Source organism: Mus caroli, unplaced genomic scaffold (assembly GCF_978045245.1).
Source record: "Mus caroli unplaced genomic scaffold, Mus_caroli_1 scaffold_7, whole genome shotgun sequence".
Classification (NCBI taxonomy): Eukaryota; Metazoa; Chordata; class Mammalia; order Rodentia; family Muridae; genus Mus; species Mus caroli.
This window is the reverse complement of record NW_028227262.1, coordinates 88479651-88496505: the sequence shown is the minus strand read 5'-3', so window position 1 is coordinate 88496505 and position 16855 is coordinate 88479651. Positions and strand designations below refer to the sequence as shown.

The window sequence follows — 16855 nt, the reverse complement described above, 5'->3', positions numbered from 1 at the left end:
AGGAAGGAGGGAGGGAGGGAGGGAGGGAGGGAGGGAGGGAGGGAGGGAGGGAGGGAGAGTATAGTTTATAAAGAGTCATTTGCCATTGTCAGCACACACAGAGGCCCTTAGCAGCAAGATTAAAGAACAGAAAATTATTGTGGATGAACCTTTTAATCTAAAGAAGAATTGGAGAGTATATAAGCAGCAACAGAACAGCAACATACTCTTTCTTGAAGATTGAACAAAAATCTTTTCTGAAAGCAAAAATACATTAGACAAACTAAAAAAAAAGAATACCAAGCATTAGAAAACTCAGAGACAACCAAAGTCAAGACACAGTCAACCTGACTTGCATGTGTGGCATTTGTTGTTCTGTAAGCTTCTCTGTTGAACACTTCAGTAAAGATTTAAAAGAGGATTTGCTGCATAATCTTAGAAGGCGGGGCCCCAATAGTAGCAGGCAGTTGTTAAAATCTGATGTTAACTATCAGTGTTTATTTTCTGGTCATGTTCTTCATTTAAGAAGTGTTTTGACTATCCTACCTGTGGAAGAAGAACATGGCAATGTGTTCTTATGAAGTGAAGGTTGAAGCAGATGATAATGACACCCAGGTTATGTTCAATAGCATTTCTGCCTGTGAGAACGAGTCTGAAATTTTGCTGCTCTTCTCTAAAGTTCAAGGTCCATGGCCGTTTATATATTATCAGGCCTCTAGCCATCACTTATATTTTGGTAGGGACTTTTTTGGTCAGCGTAGCTTGCTTTGGCAGTTTAGTAATCTGGGCAAGAGTTTCTGCCTTTCATCAGTTGGTGCCCAGGTATCTGGAGTTGCAAACCAATGGCAAGATGTTCCAGCATCTGGAATTTTCCAAAGTGAGCTCAGTTCTGCTGCTGTTTACAGATCTGTCATCTTAAAATTATATCTTTGGAAATACATTTCTAAGGAGAATATTGCCGAAGAATGTGGTAATGACCTGACTCAGACTCCAGCAGGATTGCCAGAGTTTGTATCAGTGGTAATAAATGAAGCCAACTTGTACCTCTCAAAACCTGTTGTTCCCTTAAATAAGAAGCTACCTGAAATTCCATTGGAAATCCAATATAGAAACAGTTCCAGCATTCCAGGTACAAGAGATACACTTGAGGTATTTCTTACAGATGAACACACACACACACACACACACACACACACACACACAGTTCAGCACTTCATTATGTCCTCAATGTTTCAGTCAAGAGACGCGTCTTATGTTTAGCTAGGGAAGAAAACCTGGCATCAAAGGAAGTTTTAAAAACTTGCAGTAGGAAAGCAAACATTGCAATCCTGTTTTCTGGAGGTGTTGATTCTATGGTGATCACAGCCCTTGCAGATCGCCATATTCCTTTAGATGAGTCAAATGATCTTCGGAATGTGGCTTTTGTGCCTAAACAAAAGACAGGGCTACCCATTCCTAACATAGAAAGAAAACAGCAAAACCACACTGAGATCCCTTCTGAAGAGTCCTGTCAGGGTACTGGTGTGGATGAGGGTCCAGGTGTTGCTGAGGTACCAGACCAAGTCACAGGAAAAGCGGGACTAAAGGAACTACAGTCTGTCAACCCTTCTCGAACTTGGAATTTTGTGGAAATTAATGTTTCTCTTGAAGAACTACAAAAACTAAGAAGAGCCATCAGACACAGTTCTGGATGATAGAATTAGCTATGCTACCTGGTGACTCAGCATGCTGTGAGATCTTTCAAGAGAAGTGCAAAGGTGATTCTTACTGGGATTGGTGCAGACGAGCAGTTGGCAGCCTATTCCAGTCATCGTTCCCGCTTTCAGTCTCTTGGCCTATAAGGATTGAATGAGGAAATGGCAATGGAATTGGGTCGCATTTCTTCTAGAAACCTTGGTCATGATGACAGAGTTATTGGTGATCATGAAAAGGAAGCAAGATTTCCTTTCCTGGATGTTGTGTCTTTCCTAAATTGTCTGCCAGTTTGGAAAAAGGTAGACCTGGCTTTGCCACGTGGAGTTGATGAGAAGTTTATTTTACACCTTGCAGTTATGGAACTTGGTCTCCCAGTCTCTGCCCTTCTGCCAAAACGGGCCATACAGTTTGGATCTAGAATTGCAAAACTGGAAAAATCTAATGAGAAAGTATCTGATAAGTATGGAAGGTTCCAATTCCTATCTTAGAAAACCTCTCTCAAGATCACATTGTAATAAGAGTAACAGTACTGTAACAGTACTGTGTGACAGTTACCTCAAAATAAACAGCTGCTGCCTTATTGTGGGGTGTAGTAGTTTCACAGTTAAAAAAAGAGTTATTTGCCCCTATTAAATAGAAAACATGATTATTTGGAACAAAGTGTAATCAGGCATCTTTTAATAACAGATTTTGTCTTAGAATCTTAGGTTCACAAAAATTAGCTGATTAAGCTATACAAAGGATATGTTTTTTTTTTTATTCAGTACCTACCAAATTTTCTTTGTTTGTGGCATTGATAAGTTCTTTGTTGTTTAGTTTTGACTAGTTTTACTTAATGAATTTCAAGCTGTTAAAGAAAACAATAGGATATTTAAAACTCAATAAAAATCTTTTGTCTTTTCAAGGAAATCAAGATATGTAATCAAAAAGAGATTAAACCCATGAAACACAACCCACACTTTTTAAAAAGCACACTTTCTAGTTAGAAATATTTTCTCAGCTGGGTTAAAATGATATACAGAATTTAAACTTTTTTTTTTTTTTTTTGACTAAAAGTGAATGTTATCCAGCAACTGCAATGTTTTAGCGACACCTACTGTACAAATGAAAAAATGCATGGCATCTTTCTCAGGAAAAATAAGTTGCTAAATTTCAGATTTTCATTTCAACTTTTTAAATTTACAGTTATGTAACGGTGTGTGAGAGAGAGAGAAATAGAGAAAAGTTTTCTATCATATAAACTAGATGTGGGAGTCGGGTGGAGCCTATAAACAGGAAAGCATGGTGGAAAGACAGATGGAGAAATGGTAGCATTTTGAGATCAGTTTAATATGGGTTACGGATGAGACTTTAGTAAAGGCATATTCTTTAAAAAGATGCTGAAAGATTTATTTCATTGGTTTTATAAGGGAAATCATGGGTGGGGTGAAAGCATTGAAAGCACCGAATCCCTGCATAACAGCTCTCATTCCTCATGTCACAGGGTGCAACAGCACAAGTGACACACAGGTGGATGGAGACCATGACTTTTCCTATCACAGTGATCAAGAACAAAGATGACTCACAGCTGAATAAAAGCCTAACTCTCTTCATGATAGGGATCAAGAGTCATTGAACCAGATTACAATCCCACGAGCAAGGAGGAGTGTTCCTCTTTCTTCAAATCCTCCACAGCATCTGTTGTCACCTTAACATTTTAAGTTTTTGACCTTAAACATTCTGACTGCTGTGAGGTAGGATCTCAGGGTTGCTTTGATTTGCATTTCTCTGATGTCTAAGAATGTTGAACATTTCTTTAGGTGTTTCTCAGCTATTCCTGTTTCTTCACTTGAGAATTCTCTATTTAGCATTGTTCTCCATTTTTAATAGGGTCATTTGTTTCTTTGAAGTCTAACTTTATGAGTTCTTTGTATATAATGGATATAAGCTCTCTATTGCATGTAGGGTTGGTAAAGATTGTTTCCCAATTGGGTGGTTGGTTTTTTTGTCTAATTGATGGTGTCCTTTGCCTTACAGAAGCTTTGAAATTTTATAAGATCCCATTTATCAAGTCTTAGAGCATAAGTTATTTGTGTTCTCTTCAAGAACTGTTCCCCTGTGCCCATATGTTTGAGACTTTTCCCCACCTTCTTTTCTATTAGATTTGGTGTATCTAGTTTTATGTAAAGGTCCTTGATCCACCTGAACTTGATCTTTGTACTGGGAGATAAGAAGGGATCAATTTACATTCTTCTAAATGTTGATTCAATGCAATCCCCATCAAAATTCCAACTCAATTCTTCAACGAATTGGAAAGAGAAATCTGCAAATTCATCTGGAACAAAAAAAAAAAAAAAAACAAACCTAGGATGGCAAAAACTCTTCTCAAGGATAAAAGAACCTCTGGTGGAATCACCATGTCTGACCTAAAGCTGTACTACAGAGCAATTGTGATAAAAACTGCATGGTACTGGTATAACGACAGACAAATAGACCAATGGAACAGAATTGAAGACCCTGAGATGAACCCACATACCTATGGTCACTTGATCTTTGACAAGGGAGCAAAAACCATCCAGTGGAAAAAAGACAGCATTTTCAACAAATGGTGCTGGCACAACTGGCGGTTATCATGTAGAAGAATGCGAATTGATCCATTCCTATCTCCTTGTACCAAGGTCAAATCTAAGTGGATTAAGGAACTCCACATAAAACCAGAGACACTGAAACTTATAGAGGAGAAAGTAGGGAAAAGCCTCGAAGATATGGGTACAGGGGAAAAAATTCCTGAATAGAACAGCAAAGGCTTGCACTGTAAGATCGAGAATCTATAAATGGAACCTCATAAAGTTGCAAAGCTTGTGCAAGGCAAAAGACACCGTCAATAAGACAAAAAGACCACCAACAGATTGGGAAAGGATCTTTACCTATCCTAAATCAGATAGGGGACTAATATCCAATATATATAGGGAACTCAGGAAGGTGGACTCCAGAAAATCAAATAACCCCGTTAAAAAATGGGGCTCAGAACTGAACAGAGAATTCTCACCTGAGGAATATCGAATGGCAGAGAAGCACCTGAAAAAATGTTCAACATCCTTAATCATCAGGGAAATGCAAATCAAAACAACCCTGAGATTCCACCTCACACCAGTCAGAATGGCTAAGATCAAAAATTCAGGTGACAGCAGATGCTGGAGAGGATGTGGAGAAAGAGGAACACTCCTTCATTGTTGGTGGGATTGCAAGCTGGTACAACCACTCTGGAAATCAGTTTGGCGGTTCCTCAGAAAATTGGACATAATACTACCAGAGGATCCAGCAATACCTCTCCTGGGCATATATCCAGAAGATGTTCCAACCGGTAAGAAGGACACATGCTCCACTATGTTCATAGCAGCCTTATTTATAATAGCCAGAAGCTGGAAAGAACCCAGATGCCCCTCAACAGAGGAATGGATACAGAAAATGTGGTACATTTACACAATGGAGTACTACTCAGCTAATAAAAGGAATGAATTTATGAAATTCCTAGGCAAATGGATGGATCTAGAGGGCATCATTCTGAGTGAGGTAACATATTCACAAAGGAACTCACACAATATGTACTCACTGATAAGTGGATATTAGCCCAAAAACTTAGGATACCCAAGATATAAGATACAAAGACCAAAGTGTGGACACTGTGCCCCTTCTTGGAATTGGGAACAAAACACCCATGGAAAGAGTTACAGAGATAAAGTTTGGAGCTATGAAGAAAGGATGGACCATCTAAAGACTGCCATATCCAGGGATCCATCCCATAATCAGCTTCCAAACGCTGACACCATTGCATACACTAGCAAGATTTTGCTGAAAGGACCCAGATATAGCTGTCTCTTGTGAGACAATGCCAGGGCCTAGCAAACACAGAAGTGGATGCTCACAGTCAGCTATTGGATGGATCACAGGGCCCCCAATGGAGGAGCTAGAGAAAGTACCCAAGGAGCTAAAGGGAACTGCAACCCCATAGGTGGATCATTATTATGAACTAACCAGTACCCCAGAGCTCTTGACTCTAGCTGCATTTGTATCAAAAGATGGCCTAGTAGGCCATCACTGGAAAGAGAGGCCCATTGGACTTGCCAACTTTATATCCCCAGTACAGGGGAATGCCAGGGCCAAGGGGTGGGGGTGGGTGGGTGGGGGACTGGGGGGGGTGTATTGGGGACTTTTTGGATAGGATTGGAAATGTAATTGAGAAAATTACCTAATTAAAAAAAATGAAATAAACCCTTTTTTTTTTTCCTCCAAAAAAAAGAAAAAAAAAAATGTTGACTGCCAGTTGAATTAGCACTATTTGGTGAAAATGCTGTCCTTTATCCACTGGATAGTTTTTGCACCTTTGTCAAAAATCAAGTGACCATAGGTGTGTGGGTTCATTTCTGGGTTTTCAATTCTAGTCTCTTGATCTACCTACCTGTCACTGTACCAATTCCATGCATTTTTTATTTCAGTTGCTCTGTAGTACAGCCTGAGATCGGGGATAGTTATTCTTCCAGAAGTTCTTTTATTATTAAGATTTCACTATCCTGGGTTTTTTGTTATTCCAAATAAATTTGAGAATTGTTCTTTCTAACTCTGTGAAGAATTAAGTTGAAATATTCATGGGAATTGCATTGAATCTGCATATCGCTTTTGGTATGATGGCCATTTTATCTATATTAATCTCACCAATCCATGAGCATGGAGATCTTTCCATCTTCTGAGGTCTTCTTCAATTTCTTTCTCTGGAGACTTGAAGTTCTTGTCATTCAGATCTTTCACTTCTTTGGTTAGAATCACACCAAGATACTTTATATTGTTCATGAATATTGTGAAGGGTGTCAGTTCACTAATTTCTTTTTCAGCCTGTTTTTCCTTTAAGTATAGATGGCTACTGATTTGTTTCAGTTTATTTTATATTCAGTCACTTTGCTGAATTTGTTTATCAGTTGTAGGATTTCTCTGGTGGAGTTATAGCAATTCCTCAACAACCCAGATGTCCCTCAACAGAGGAATGGATACAGAAAATGTGGTACATTTACACAATGGAGCACTACTCAGCTATGAAAAATATAGACTTCATGAAATTCACAGGCAAATGGATGAAACTTGAGAATATCATCCTGAGTGAGGTGACTCAGTCAAAAAAGGAACAAACACTGAATATACTCACTGATAAGTGAATATTAGCCCAAATGTTCAGAATATCCAAAAATCAAATCACAGATCATATGAAGCCTAAGAAGAAGGAAGACCAACATGTGGATGCTTCAGTGCTTTTTAGAAGGGTGAACAAAATACTCATAAGGGAAATATGGAGACAAAGTGTGGAGTGGAGACAAAAGAACAGGCCACTCAGATACTGCCCCAACAGGGGATCCATCCCATATATAGCCACCATACCTGGACATTATTGTGGATGCTGAGAAGTGCTTGCTTATAGCACTTATCAGATAGCCTGATATGGCTATCTCCTGAGAGGTTCTGCTAGAGCCTGTCAAAGACAGAGGTGATAGCTTGGAATCAACTATTAGACTGAGCTCAGAGGTCCCTGATGGGAGAGTTGGAGAAGGGACTGAGGGAGCTGAGGGGCTTTGCAGCCCCATGTAAGGGGAAACAGTGTCAACATCCCAGACCCCAAAGATTCTGGAAACGGGACTACCATCCAAAGCATGGAGCAACCCAAGTATTTTGCCACATATATGACAAAGGATGACCTTGTTGTACATAAGTGGGAGGATAAGCCCTTGAGCCTGTGGGTGTTGAATGCTGCAGTGTAGGTGAGTGCATGAGCAGGAGGACTTAAGTAGGTAGGTGGGGGAGCACCCTCATAGAGGAAGGGATGGGGGTAGGGGATAGGGTGCGTCTGAAAGTGAAACCAGAAAAGGGAAAAACATTTGAAATGTAAATAAAGAAAATATCCAATTCAAAAAAAAAGGAAGGGAGAAAGGAAGAAAGGAAGAAAGGAAGGAAGGAAGGAAGGAAGGAAGGAAGGAAGGAAGGAAGGAAGGAAGTAAGTTCAAAACAAAATAAAAAAAAAAACAGATAAACCAACAAAACAAAACAAAACAAAACAGACAAAAAGAGCAGAGAGTCAGGGGTAGGTGACTAATGTTTTGTTCTAGCACCTTCCTATGGTCCTGAAATTATTTCCTTATTTTCTGTGTGACATTCATTTACCAAGCTTCAGATTCTTAAGGTGACATAACTCCAGTCTGTTCCTCCCAAAAGCAAAACCACATTGAACTTCATTCTGTTCTATAATCTAGAAAATTTTTTAAAAGCACCCAACTTATGATGACTGTTGTTGAATTAGGGAAGGTTGGAAGAAGCTGAGGAGAAGGATGATCCTGTAGGAGGACTAGTAGTCTCAATTAATCTGAACCCCCGGGATCTCTCAAACACTGGACCACCAAACAGAAAGCATACATCAGCTGATATGAGGCCCCCAACACTCTTACAGTAGAGGACTTCTGGATCTGTGTTTATTCAGAAATGATCCACCTAACACTCAAGAGCCTTGAAGCCCCAGTGTGTTTAGAGGACAGGTGGGGTAGTGGTTTGGGTCATCCTTGTGGAGACAGGGTGGGGTAGGGGGGAGGTACGGGATGTGGAGCAGAAAGAGGGTGGATTGGGTTGTGCAGAGTGGAATGTGGAGTATAAAAATAAATTAAAATTAAAATAAAAAACATTCAAGAAAACAAACTTGATATCCTGATATTGTTAACCCTTTAGTATTCATATGGTGGAAGATAAGAACTGACTCATGGAAGATGTCCTCTCACCAAAACAAAAGGACATAGGTACAGGAATGATTCTGTGCACACTTACATACTAATAAAAAATAAATGCATAAAAATTCGTATGGAATATTTACATAAAATAGTAATCTATAATCATGTGTATTTTGAGTGGGTAAATTTCAGTCAGTTTTTTTTTTAAAACAAAGGAATAATTATCATTTTCTTTTAGACTTTACAAGAAATTAAAGAAGTTGAACTGAATTTTCTCACTTACTGAAAGACTCCAAAAGGAGCCCCTCGCTCAGGCTTCAGGACAATAGCGGACACCCAAGAACTCACGACAGACAGAGCTTGTTGCAAACCACATGAGGCTTTATTCGGAGAAATCCAGAGCTCTGGGGACGACTCATATCCCACGCAGGGGTAGAGGAGTTGACCTCGAGGGGAGAGAGGTCCCAGTTTTTATAGGCCCTCAGGGGGGAAAGGAGAAGGGGGGAGTAGGGGATTTCCAGATCTAAACAATATCTATTCTAAAATGATTGATTCCTCAAGAACTGGGTATGGGAGGGAAACAAGGAAAGAATCTAATGAAGGTGCAGCAATAGGCACACACCTGGTCAGAACATTGGCAGACACAAAGGTTCAAGGAGTGGCCATAGCATTGTGCACCTTTATTTTTCTAAATCAGTGAAGTCAGTTCTACTAACAATAAAATCTATTTTTACCAATTCCAGGGCTTCTATGACCTTTTACATTCTGCCAGGATCTTTCATTACCATTAATGATTAGCATGAAATAGCTGTATTAGTTTTGGTATCTTTCACCAGAAAGTTATTTAGGAAATACCGTGTAGTGGCTATTCCTGGTTGTCAACTTGACTATATTTGGAATGAACTAAAATCCAGAATTGGAAGGCTCACCAGTGACCCTTATCTGGAGGCTTGGAGATAGAAGATTCTGATCTGGACCTTGGTATGGAGATCTTGAAGCATAGTGGCTATGGATTCCAGAAGATTAAATCTCTTTAAAGGTGAACACACCTTTAATCTGGGCTACACCTTCTGCTGGAGACAATATAAGGACATTGGAAGTCTTGCTCTGGCTCCTTTGCCTGCTTGAGGTATGAGACTGAGTAACTGCTAGATCCTTGGACTTCCATTCACATCTGTGACTGAACCATTGTTGGGAATTGGGCTGCTGACCGTAAGTCATCAATAAATTCTCTTACTATATAGAGACTATCCATAAGTTCTGTGACTCTAGAGAACCCTGACTAATACAGAAGTTGGTACCAGGAGTGGTTCTAGAGTAACAGAAGTACAAGGATGAATCTTTTAAAATACTGGAATTGGCTTGTTTATCCACCAGCACTTTCAACTACTGAAACCTCTCCAGATTCTCTCCCTCCCGGGAGCTCAGAGAATTTTGAAGATTCATGGTTGAAACTATATTTCAAACTTAAAGAAGCTAATGCCCTTGATTTTCTTGATGAATTAGGTGATTCAGTGCACAAAGCTTTCTAGAAGATGGGGAAAAATCAGAAAATTATTTTACTGGCTGGCTGCTCTTAGTATCTGGGGAAAAAATGATGAATAAAAGGAAAGAGTTGTGTGATAAAATCGAAAGGCTCCAGACACAAGTAAATGACCTAAAAGTTGCTAAGTGTGTCCTTGAAGAGAATATTCTCTCTTGCAGCAATAGAGCTCAAGTTGCATAAAATCAAACTGAAACCCTCATTGTAAGGATGGCTGAACTACAGCGAAAATTCAAGTCTCAGCCTCAGAGTGTGTCAACAGTTAAAATAAGGGCACTAATTGGCAAAGAATGGGATCTTATAACATGGGACAGGGATGTGTGGGAAGATCATGTTGAAGCTGAGAATTTTGAATCTTCAGATTCTCAAGGGTTTGCCCCACCTGAGGAAGTAGTACCTCAGCCCCACCCCTTGAAATAATGCCTTCCCCACATGAGGAAAGTAATTTTGCAGAGTCTGATAAACCAGCAATGACTTTCACTGAGGAAAATGCCAGACAAGACAATACTGATGTTTCTCAAGGCCCACCAATAGTTTCTTCTAGACCTGTAACCAGACTCAAAGCAAAATAGGCTCCTAGAGGGGAGGTAGTGAAAGAGGAAAATTACTGGACACCTGAACTCTTCAACTCATAGTCCTCTTACCCCTCCCATCTAGAGACTGTTCCCGGAACACTCCTGAACTTCTCACCCCAGAGTACATTCCTGAACTCTTTACCCCAGAGTACTGTTCCAGGAACATTTTTTAGATAAGGGTCTCCTGGAACAAACCTAGTCCTACCCCTCCTAACTGAGGACTGTTCCAAGAACATTTTTGAGATAGGGGCCTCCTGGTACTACCCCAGAATGTTCCAATAGATCGAGTACATTGCCAAGATATAGGACACGACCCCTTTGGTTACGTAAAGCCCCTTGGAAAGTCCCTTGGAATAACCCTTGGCAGAACCCCTTAGTGACGCAAATTTGTACTTTCCCTGCCCTGCTCCCCCCTTGCCTTTCTCCTATAAAAGCCTGTGAAAAATTTGGGCCGGTTGTCGATTCTCCTCTGCACCATGCTGGGTGTATGAGTTTCGACCCCAGAGCCTCTGGTATATGTGCCTTTTATGTGCTTTCTTGTTGTCGCTTTATTAAATCTTACTCTCTACATCTTAAGTTCGGTCTCAGTGTCTTCTTGGGTGTGCGGCTGTCCCGAGGCTTGAGTGAGTGTCTCCCTTTGGGAGTCTTAGAGTCTTTCATTTGGTGCATTGGCCGGGAATCAGCGCGACCACCCAGAAGTCCTGGACTCACTCAGAGGTAAGATTTTCTGTTCTGTCTTGGTCTGGTGTCTGTGTTCTGTTTCTGGAGACCAGGTAGGTCTCAATCTGGAGGCCAGGTAGGCCGTTCTGTATCTGGTGCGATCGCAGTTTCGGTTTTGCGCGACGCTCAGTGCTCGGTACGAGTACCTGAGACCGTACTCCGGGAAGGAGTGTGGGGTGGATAAGGGTAGACGTGCCCAGGTGTCCACCGTCCGATCTGCCCCTGGGAGACGTCCCAGGGAGGAACCGGGGAGGATCAGGGACGCCTGATGAACCCCTCTGGAGACCAGGTAGGTCTCAATCTGATTCTGTAAGTTGCCTGTGGGCGACGCGAAGTCGCCGCTGTGTTTTTGGTTTCTTTTTGTCTCAGTTTCGTGTCTGCTCTTGTTGTGTCTGCTGTTATTCTAGAAATAGGACAATCTGCCAGAACGGGAGTGGATGTAAAATCTCGCCCCCGTCAGGATAGTGTTCTCTCTGCCAGGGCGGGAGTAAATGTGTGGAGTCCCACCCCCGTCAAGAAAGGGAGTCAATGTAGAATCCGACCCCGTCAGAAAGTGGCGTTTGGCTGGTTGTGTTTTTGTCACGTGACAGACAGACTGTGTGTGTGTGTTAACCCTTTGTCAACTGTAGACTTGGACTGACGTTAGGAGAGAATTTGTTAGCAATGGTTTTTAAAAAAAAAAAAAGAAAAAAAAAAAAAACCACCAGGCCGATCCTGCCCACCGCGCTCTCGGCGAGGCGGTACCGGCGGCTCGCAGCGGGCAGGCGGGCGGGCGGCGCCGGCCGGCCTTGCTGCGGGGCCAACTACCACTGGCGGACAAAAGCGGCGCACGGTCCGCACTCGGCTGGGGAGCCCCGAGCTGCTCAAAAGAGCTCTGAAATGCAGAGTTGAGCTAAAAATTTCCGGCTTTGGCGGCGCAGTTAGGGCGTAGATAGCAGCAGTGGTGCTGAGGTTCTGAGTTCTGCAGGCAGCGGCGACAGGGGCTGTCTGTGCCCCGCGAGCGAGTTGTGAGATGCTGGTGGCGAGTGCGGCGGCCTGCCGGTCCCACTTGGAGCCCTGGAGTAGCCGTGAAGCCTGCCACAACTGGGGAGGGGCCCACTGCGGCCGCCGTCCCTCCTTTGGCTCCCCCCAGAGTCTACCCGCACTCCCTTGTGCCTGCCAGAGTCTGCGCACAGGTGCCTGCCCACACTCCCTCCCTTGTTTCCGCCACCCGCGCCGCCGCCGCTGCTGCCCCCACCGCAGCCACCGCCGCCCGACCGGCAGCAGAGCCGTTTCGCGGGAGGAGGCTGCTGTCCGCGCTCCGCCAGGCCCGCCGCCGCCTCCAAGGGCTCAAGCTATGCGGGAAGACAGTGCAGAGAGCACCGGGTGTCTATCAAGTAGTTAAAAGTAGTTAAATGGTTAGATTGCTGCCTCTGCCACTCCCAGGAGTTTACGCCACATTTCCCGCGCCGCATTGCGCGGCAGAGACTCGGCGCTGGGCTCTTCCCTGTTCACTCCCCTTTACTGAGAAAATCCTGGTTAGTTTCTTTTCCTCCGCTGACTATGCTTAAATTCAGCGGGTCGCCACGTCTGATCTGAGGTCGCCACAAGGTTCCCTGGTTGCTTCTCTTCCCCTGTCCCCTGTATCCTGTCTCTTGTTAACAGAAAAAAATTGTGTTCATTTTAAAATATCAGTGGTCTGGTGCAGCCAGATGTGAGAGCTGCACTCCCTTCTCTGCCCCATGTGTTTTCTCTTCTCAGGCACCGCCCTGAGCTGCTAGCAGTGAGTCTGTTCTAAGCTCCGGTGAGGGAGACATCCAAGGTAAGGAGCACCTGCGAGGCTAACTGCCAGGCTCTGATGAGGGTCTCGTCTCTGTGGGACTAGAAAGTGCCCCAACAATCTGACCGAGGTAATAAAAAGTTACAGAAGTTAAGAAAAAGATAGAAGTCTGCAAAAAAGAGCTAAGAGCAAAGCTTCAGCAGACTCAGAAAAGATAAGTTAACAGTGAAAAGAGATACTCTAAATGAAAAATATTTAAAAGAGGAACCAGTAAAATGAGGCTGACAAAGACAGAGACCAGAGTCAGAATCAGAAATGTGCTGTGAGACAGAAAGATAAACCAGGGTAGTCGAACTAAGCAAAGACAAAGAAGAGAAACAAAAAAAATATATATAGATAGAGAGAGAGACATTATATGAGATCTCCATTACAGTTAAGACACAGGAGCAAAGAGAAATAAATGACAAAGACTAGAACCTAGCAAAGTGACACTTGCTAATAATGCTAGCACTTAGAAATGATCTGTAAAAAATAGAGAACCAAAAATTTTTTAAAAAAAGATAAGAAAAATGAAATGCTGGCCACAAAAGTCAGGGAAAGTAGAAAACTTAGTACCTGGCAACAAAAGAAAGCTTTTGGCTAAAGATCAGAGTGTTTACTGTTAAAAAAGAAGAGCACTGGGTGAGAACAAAAAGAAGAGGAGCCCCCCTCATGACCAAACCCTTCACCTGTTCGTGGCTAAAAGTAAAGAGATAGCAGAAGGGGTGCTAACACAGAAGCTGAGTCCTTAAAAGAGACCAGTGGCCTACCTGTTGAAGCAGCTAAAAAGAGACTGTGTTTCATATTCCTCCACTGACCAATGCAAAGCAAGTTTAAAAGGTTCCTGGACACTGCAGGCCTTTGCAGACTGTGGATTCCAGGTTTTGCTGAATTAAAAAGATAAACAGCCCTTCGTATAAAAAATAAAGAACAACCTTGGATGGCCTTAGATGCTATTGAGACTGCCCTAATGTTGTCCCCAACTTTGAGACTCCTAGATGTGACTGAGAACAAAGGTATTGCCAAAGAGATTCTTACTCAGAGATTGGGACCCTAGAAAAGACCGGTGACATACTTGTAAAAATTAGACCTGGTGACTGAGAAATGGCTTGCTTGTCTGCACATAGTGGCCTCTGGTCAAGGATGCAGATAAATTGACTCTGAGACAAAACTTGGCACATGATCCAATTGTTCCCCTGACTGATGGACACATTATCAGAGCTTTTTGTTGACAGAACAAGTGACCTTCGCTTCCCCTGCTAACCTGCTGAGTCTTCACCTATTCATCACTGCTCTGACATTCTGGCAGAAGGAACTTCGGCTCAGAAGGCTGAACTCCTGGCACTAACCCAAGCCCTGCGGTTGGCTGAAGGCAGAGACATTATGAACTGGGTGAGTTGGGGTACCGGGTATCAGCCAAGAAAGCTCAGTTATGTCGTACCGAGGTGCCGAGACGGAAAGCGGTGGCTCACCGAGGCCAGAAAAAAGACTGTGATGCTGATCCCAACCCCCACCACCCCGCGCCAAGTACGTGAGTTTCTGGGGACGGCGGGCTTTTGCAGACTCTGGATACCAGGGTTCGCGACACTGGCGGCCCCTCTATATCCACTTACTAAAGAAAAGGTCCCATTCACCTGGACTGAAGAACACCAAAAAGCCTTTGACAGCATAAAGGCAGCCCTGCTTGCAGCCCCCGCTCTGGCTTTGCCAGATCTGACTAAGCCTTTTACCCTATATGTTGATGAGCGGGCTGGAGTAGCCCGCGGGGTTTTGACTCAGACTCTGGGGCCCTGGAAGCGGCCAGTGGCCTACCTATCTAAAAAGCTTGACCCAGTCGCCAGCGGTTGGCCCTCCTGCCTAAAAGCCATTAAGCCCTGCTTGTTAAAGACGCTGACAAGCTTACTCTGGGTCAGCATGTGACTATACCCACTACCAGAGTTTGCTGCTCCTTGGCAGATGACTCCACTCCTGTATATCAATGTGCTGATGTCCTGGCTGAAAAAACTGGAACAAGGAGGGATCTGACTGATCAGCCTTGGCCAGGTGTGCCTGCCTGGTACACAGATGGCAGCAGCTTTGTCACAGGAGCGGCAGTAGTAGATGGAAAGCAGCTCATATCCATGGGGCCATCTACCAACAGAGGGGGCTACTTACCTCGGCAGGTAAAGATCAAATCAGCCTTGGCCTGAAAGTTTGAACTGGTACACGGATGGCAGTAGCCTCATGGTTAAAGGTAAGTGGAAGGCGGGGACAGCAGTGCAGCAGTGGACAAAAAGCAAGTGATCTAGGCCAGCAGCCTCCCTAAAGGGACTTCAGCCCAGAAAGCTGAATTTGTGGTTTTGATACAAGCTTTATAAATGACAAAAGAAAAGTTTACACTGACAACAGGTATGCTTTTGCCACTGTATAGAACAATATACAGACAAAGAAAGCTGTTGACATCTGCAGAAAAAGACCTAAGATGCTGTGAACAGAAGAAATCAGATAGCAGATCTAACCGCCAAACAGGCATCCCAAAGAGCAATAATCAACTGGAAAATAGACTTTGCTGAGAAAAAACGTTCTCAAAATGGATAAATGAGACTGCTCACATAGTCATCAAGAAAATTATTAAAGAAAATTTTTCCAAGGTTCAGAGTGCCAAAAGCAATAGTGTCAGATAATGGCCCTGCTTTGTTGCCCAGGTAAGTCAGGGTGTGGCCAAGTATTTAGAGGTCAAATAAAAATTACATTGTGTGTATAGACCTCAGAGCTCAGGACAGATAAAAAATTAGTTTAAAACTCTAAAACAGACCTTGACAAAATTAATCGTGGAGACTGGCACAGACTTGGTGTTCCTTCCCTATGCCCTATTCAAACGTACTAGAGATACTCCCTCTTGATACAGTTTTACTCTTTTTAAGATCCTTTATGAAACTCCTATGCCCATCATAGTCTCAAATGATGTGTTTAAACCTATGTACCTATGTTGTTATAATAATGATCTGTATGCTAAGTTAAAAGGCTTGTAGGTGGTCTGGTCACAACTGAAAAGGATTAGACTGAGTACGCGGACGACATCGCGCCAGAGATCCCAACAGCCGAGACAGTGAACGAGCTGGGTACCCCAAGGACATCTCACCAGTTCCAGCCAGAGATCTAATCTACGTGCACCTACATCATGCCCAGACCCTCAAGCCTCGCTAAAAGGGCCCCTGCCTAGTTCTGTTTACTAATGCTTCTTATTCTGTTTTTGTTCCTATGTTAAAATAGAGTAAATGCAGTATTCTCCGCATAAAAATATAGACTTCTGAAATTCTAAGATTAGAATTACTCACTAGAAGGAGTGGGGAATGAAAGAGGAAAATTACTGGACACCTGAACTCTTCAACTCATAGTCCTCTTACCCCTCCCATCTAGAGACTGTTCCCGGAACACTCCTGAACTTCTCACCCCAGAGTACATTCCTGAACTCTTTACCCCAGAGTACTGTTCCAGGAACATTTTTTAGATAAGGGTCTCCTGGAACAAACCTAGTCCTACCCCTCCTAACTGAGGACTGTTCCAAGAACATTTTTGAGATAGGGGCCTCCTGGTACTACCCCAGAATGTTCCAATAGATCGAGTACATTGCCAAGATATAGGACACGACCCCTTTGGTTACGTAAAGCCCCTTGGAAAGTCCCTTGGAATAACCCTTGGCAGAACCCCTTAGTGACGCAAATTTGTACTTTCCCTGCCCTGCTCCCCCCTTGCCTTTCTCCTATAAAAGCCTGTGAAAAATTTGGGCCGGTTGTCGATTCTCCTCTGCACCATGCTGGGTGTATGA

General features: G+C 43.0%; 1 pseudogene; it reads left to right on the top strand.

Annotated features, from left to right (window-relative positions):
- Nucleotides 1-335: 335 nt before the first annotated feature.
- On the top strand, nt 336-2162 carry LOC110288901 (asparagine synthetase domain-containing protein 1 pseudogene; annotated as a pseudogene).
- The last annotated feature ends 14693 nt before the right edge of the window (nt 2163-16855 follow it).